This window comes from Coffea arabica, chromosome 2e (genome assembly GCF_036785885.1).
Source record: "Coffea arabica cultivar ET-39 chromosome 2e, Coffea Arabica ET-39 HiFi, whole genome shotgun sequence".
Taxonomy (NCBI): domain Eukaryota; kingdom Viridiplantae; phylum Streptophyta; class Magnoliopsida; order Gentianales; family Rubiaceae; genus Coffea; species Coffea arabica.
Genome location: NC_092313.1, coordinates 24,858,737 through 24,865,062, shown reverse-complemented (window position 1 = coordinate 24,865,062; position 6,326 = coordinate 24,858,737). Strand labels below are relative to the sequence as shown.

General features: G+C 33.7%; 1 long non-coding RNA gene across 1 annotated transcript; it reads left to right on the top strand.

The window, feature by feature from the left end:
• The first annotated feature begins 2,755 nt into the window (after positions 1–2,755).
• On the top strand, positions 2,756–5,828 carry LOC140037248 (uncharacterized). Its single transcript, XR_011841166.1, has 4 exons — positions 2,756–3,098; positions 4,058–4,133; positions 5,314–5,382; positions 5,474–5,828. It is a non-coding gene; the product is annotated as an uncharacterized lncRNA (long non-coding RNA).
• The last annotated feature ends 498 nt before the right edge of the window (positions 5,829–6,326 follow it).

Here is a 6,326-nt window from a genome sequence, read left to right as displayed (position 1 = left end):
CTTCAACACATATATTGTGACCTAAATTAGACTAAGCAACCAATTGTGAAGTTGATGAGAAGACTATATGGAGATTGGTTTCTAAATTGCCTCCCCCAAACCCCCAAAAATATTTTTTGAAGGGAATGAAGTATTGGCCTTAAATTTTCGAATTAGTTCCAAATTAAGCAAGCAACATAATTTCATGACATGGGTTACCATCATTATACCTTAGTATTTAAAAAAAATTGTTACCATAAATCTTTCTAGCCATTAGTGTAAATCTCATTCTTTTTTTTTTTGTTTCCTTTCGTTCACTAGGGATCCATCCGCAACATTATGGTAAACAACAAGAATCAAGAAAAATAATATATCACTGAACTTTGGGATACTCTCTGATCTTAACATGGACGGGAGATATATATATATACATATATAGATTTAGGAATCTAGTAATCTACTTTTGGACCAAATAATCGTGTCATGTTAGCAATTTTAGTTGCTGGGAAAGGAATGAATACTCGTTGTGTCATCGTCATGTACGGGCGACACTAAGAGCTCTGGTAAATAAAGTTGGGAATTTGTGTAGAATAACGATGTGGACAGCAATAGAAATCCAAAGATGAGATGGAATTCATCATGATAGAAAAATATTTGTAATTTCTTTTGCATTGATTTCAGTTTGATACTTAAGCATCATACAAAGGATATTTTAATTAAAAATAATTAAAATTGTTAAACACCTAAATTATTTGCTTTTTTTAAAAGCAAGATTATTTGGGATCTTGTGTAATGATGGACCCAAAACAATAATCAAACATAAACTCACAGGAAAAATTCAAGACCAACGATATAGAGGCAAAGGAATTTTCTTCTCTATTTCACAAGAGTTGCAACTACACAAACCACAAAATAGAGACTTCTATATGGCTGACTCCTATTAGTAATACATCTTGGACTTGTATTCCACTCGAACCCATCATACAAACTGAACATATAAACTAATACTAATAACTAATTACATTAACTTGGTTTAATTATTTCCTATATAGTCTCTCTTAAATGAAACTCCTCTAATTTGGATATGTCTAACATCTTCTTTAATCTCACAAACGTCTCGATCTTCAATGCCTTCATGAAAATGTATGACACTTGCTTTTCAGTTCTACAATAATCTACTTCAATCTCCTTCTTTCGAACCAACTCATAAATGAAGCAATATTTGATATCAATATGCTTACCACACCCATAGAGAACAGGATTCTTAGACAACTCAATGGCTGATTTACTGTCATAATAAATTTATTTTGTAGAATCAACCTACTTGTGCTATAGAGCACCAAACAAGTAATGCAACAACAAAACCTGAGTAGCACTGCTAGTTGCTGCAATATACTCTACCTCCGCTGCAGACAATGCAATTACTTGCTGCTACTTAGAATTTCAAGAAAACACCCTAGAACCGATGAAAAATGTATAATTTGAAGTACTCTTCTTCTCAACTATATCACATGTCCAATCACTATCTGTGTAGTCAAATAATTCAACTAGATCATTTCCTGAATGAAAAATGTCATCATTGTGATTACCTCCAATATACCTCAAGATTCTTTTAATTGCTGTAAATGTGACTAATTTGAATTTTTTATGAACCTGCTAATCAAACCAACAGAAAAATTAATATATGATCTTGTAGATGTAAATATCTCAAATTTCCTGTCAAACTTATAAAGTAGGTGGGATTCACATATTCATGAGCACCCTCCTTGATCAATTTCAATTTTTTTTCAACTAGCGTCATAATTGGCTTCTCTATATCCATATTAAACTTTATAATATCATTTGCATATTTCTTTTAAAATATAAAAATTTCACTGTCAGATTAAAAGACTTCAATTCCTAGAAAATATGACATAAGTCCCATGTCTGTCATCTCAAATTACTTAATCATGACTTCCCTAAATTTTACAATCAACTCTGGATTATTTCTTGTAAAAATTAAATCATTTATGAACAAGAATACAATAGAATATCACCATGGACAAAAGATTTAATATATAAAGTATGCTCATATGGACACCTCTAAAAATCATGAGTAAGAAAATAAGAGTCAATCCTCATATACCATGCCCTCGACCTTGTTTCAATTCATTCAAAACTCTCTTCAAACTGTACACCTTATTTTATTGACCTCTTCTGACAAATCCTACAGGTTGCTCCACATATATTTCTTTATTAAGTACTCCATTTAGAAAAGTTGACTTGAAATCTATTTGATAAATTCTGTAGTTATTTTGGGCAACTAGAGAAATTACCATACGAATTGTGTCAAATTTGGCAACAAGCGTAAATACTTCAAAATAGTGAATTTTGCGCTTTTGCTTCTGTCCTTTCACCACTAACCTCGCCTTACACCTATCAACTACTTCACTGAATTTAAATTTCATCTTATACACCTATTTCACTCTAATGACATGTTTACACTACAACAAAAATAGTTTTTTCTGACACGCCTATAAGGATACTTGTTGGTTTTTGTCATTATAACACTTCTATCGTGACACTTATTATCAATTCAATAATATATACTTTAATTTTTTTTATTTTATCTGATATAAAAATAATAATGTGTCTTTAGATTCCCTATCATGACACTTGAAAAAATGTGAGATACACCAAACAATTAAAACATAAAACGATGTCGTTTGATTTTGGCGGAAGATTCCTTTGCCAAAACACTTAGTGAAATTTCAAAACTCTCTCACAAACTCTCTCGCTCGGCAAACTATCTCTCAAAACTCCACTATTTTGGTTTTTTCATCTTCTGCCTCGGCCGCCGCCCCACTCCCCCATTTTCAGTTGCTAAGTCGGCCGCTTCTCAGCCCTATTCGGTCAACCACGACACCTGCACCAATAAGCCTTCGCTCTCTTTGCTAGGACAAAAAGAATAAGAAAACAGATACTCGTGCTCTTTCCTTTTTCTTCTTTCCTCTGAAACGCATCCGCATGCTTCTCCTTACTGACTAGATATTCAGGTTGAGCATGCCGAGGAGTAGAGTAGGCGAAGGTTGCTGCCATCATCTCACTGGAGTCCAGCCACTACAATGGAAATCATCATTGTAAAGTTTCCCACACTCTTATACCTTTTCCCCCCCTTAATTGTATTGTTTTCTTCTTTGTCTGTAATCATGTCGGTTATGCTTTACTTCTTCTTGTTAATCGATTTTAAGTGGTTGGAATTGATCATAGGTTTGAGTAGAGTTTTAGATTTAAAATTCAAGCTCAGCCCGTATAAGGAATTGATGAAAAAGAAATTTCAAAACCTTTCATGCTCACTACCTGTTTGTCGGAAGGTTCGAATGAAAAAAGAAAGAAATTTGCAAGGAAGCGAACAGAGAGGTGAGAAAGTAAAGACAAGGAAAGAGCATAATTCTTTTTGAAGAAAACAGAGACAGGAATCAAATTCCATGGAACCAATGCCCAATTGTGAGGGAAAGGTATGCAGCAATTCTGCGTAAATAGTACCCAATTGTAAAGGTTCAGAAGCAGTGAGCCCACCACTTTCATATGCTTCCAAATACCCTTATTCCTTATTATAGTGGATGGATCATGGATGACAATTTGATAATGTCGTGCTACCTTCAACTTTTTCAATGGAATTTTCTTTTTTTTTGTTCAGATTATTTCTATTGAGAAACTTATCACTTGTATTTTTCCCTTGTACTAAAAAAGCAACTCATTACTCGTGCTAAAGAAATTATTATTGTGATGTTGTAAGCTCCTATCTAATTTAACTATGAAATATTTTTATCCAAACACAATCAAGTAGTCTTTCAATTTAATAGCAGACTTTATTTCCTTTAAATCTTGTAGTAGAAAAAAATAACATCTGCGTAGGGGCAGTATGCTCTGCTTGCTTGTCATCATATACCCAAGTAATTATGTTACTCAGTACATTGCTTAAGAAACCGTATTGAAATGTAAAAACTTCATTGTCACTTAATTGGTGTACATTTTCTGTAACTATGATAATACTTTGTGCTGAAAGAGAAATTTTGTGTGTTTATACATGAGGCAGCAGGTCCATTGAATACAACTTGGGACTCCAGAACTTCGAAAGAAGACATGGAAGATATGTGGATTCATCCCAATAGGTAAGTCTTTTAGTTTTGTGAGACATCGTCAATATTAGTTTTGTGACCCTTTGCATATCTGGGACCAACCTTTTTGAAAGGTAGGTGTCTTTTAGTTTCTTAATTATTGCAACTACTCTAACTTCAATTAAACTAGCGCTTAAGTTCTGTCTGTTCTATTCTAATTCAACGGTCAATTTAAAAGAAAAACTTCAATCACATAATAAGTTCTTGTTATGTTATAATTTTTAAAGGGAGTGCTCAGACGAATATGCTCAGTGTATTCCCTGTACTTCAACCTTTGGGTTTGTGCCTGAACAGTTGAACTCAGGTTTCAATCTTCAAATTTTAATCACTTTAAGAGCTGGGACAAAAGTTGCTGCTACTATTAAAGGTTGATCTTTGCTTCCTTAAGTACATATGAAGTAGTATTAAGAAAACAATTCAGGTCCTAGTTTTAGAACTGGGCTAACACAACAGTTGTGTATTCTTTCTTTTGATGGTAGACAATTTACATTTTCCTTCAATGTTGCTTTAGGCTAAGTCACACTCTTGGAAGATCTAGGTGGAGCAGTACACATTACACAATGGTTGATAACAGCATGAACTGCTATATTAATGCAACCAATAAATCAAAACAAATCCTCGATCTCCCAAAAAGTTAAAAAGTGTCCACTAACTTCTAATGCTCATTATCTTCAATCTGACAACACTTCCATAAAAAAGTGAAAGAACCAACAGCAACCCAACAACCATACATCCATGACACGACCATACAGGAGAGTCAAGACCTACATATAGTCCTCATTTCCTTTTCCATTGTGTTCTAAGTTCGTTTTCTGCGTACCTGTGTAGTTTTACTCCATGGTAATTCATCTTTAATGCCAATTAACTATTTGTGCTCACAAGTAGACACGTCATAGGATGCCTTAAAGGGGACAAAACAAATACTCAAGCAAATATCTTAATGTTATTAATTAGTTCTATAATTCGAAAATCACTCCTTTATCCTTGTTTATTAGTATTTGATATGTTTACTTACGATATAGTCTCGATGTGCCTCGGTGCTTCCTCCAAAGTTGCATGTTTAGACCAATTTGCTTCTGCTTTATGATTGAAGTGGACATTTCTTTGCATTCAGAAGCTACGTTGCTTTAGATGAAGTCAGCATGTTGCGCGTTGACTAACTTGTCGCATTCAGTGTTTGGATAGGTGGGAGTATATTGGCATCACTTGGTTCCTTTCAGCAAATATGGTTTTCAAAATCTGAGTAAACTTTTACATCCACTCTACCTTTCAATATTCAACTTTTCTCTTCTTTTTCTCCCTATTTTCAGTCTATTTTATCTCTCGATTAACAGGTTTGAGGAACATGGAGCTTCTTATGTTCAAAGAAAATGCCCGTAAAGTACTTTACTGGTGCGGACAATTATCACATTAGACAGAAATTCATGGAGCTGACTTCACCTTGATTAGTTCGCTGATAGTATGGGTTGCTCGGTTTTAATATCCTACTTTATAGGAGCCTAAACAATGTACTATATATATATATACTGTACCTCTCGCGGATCGTTGCTAATGTTGTACAATTATGTTAGCTGACTTTAAGTTCAACAAATTATACTGGTTAGGAAATCTTTCAAGTTTGTACTTGTTAGAGATTTGCTATGTTAGTACTTGTTACTGACTTTTAGTTCAACAAATTATATTTGAGCATTGACTTTTGCTTTTAGATTACTATATGCATTCTATTTTTTGGGATAATTTTACAAGTTCTTTGGATTTTTGATTGACGAAATGTATAGCAGGGAGCACTACCTGCAGGTTGCTTCTATATCAAAAAAAAAAAATAATTCCTGGCAGTTAAAAGTATCAGCATAGCTCAGTTAAAAAAACTTCTACTTGTTACTAACTATAGCTATTCTGACACTTTCAATTATCAAGAAAAAGGAATTTTTGTTGGTAGATGAGATGCTATAACAGCATAGTTTTCCTGACACATTTGATTACTACAAGGCTATCCCCACATTGGAAGGGACAACACTTATCTGAGGTGTGATGAAAGGTAAAGTGTCAGGTTAGATTATCTATACTGACACTTTTAAATTCCGTTAAAGGTCATTTTTGTTGTAGTGTTACCAGTTAGAAGAGAGATAAACTCTAAGGTATCATTCTTCTCAATAGTATGAATTTCTTTCTCCATTACTTTCACCC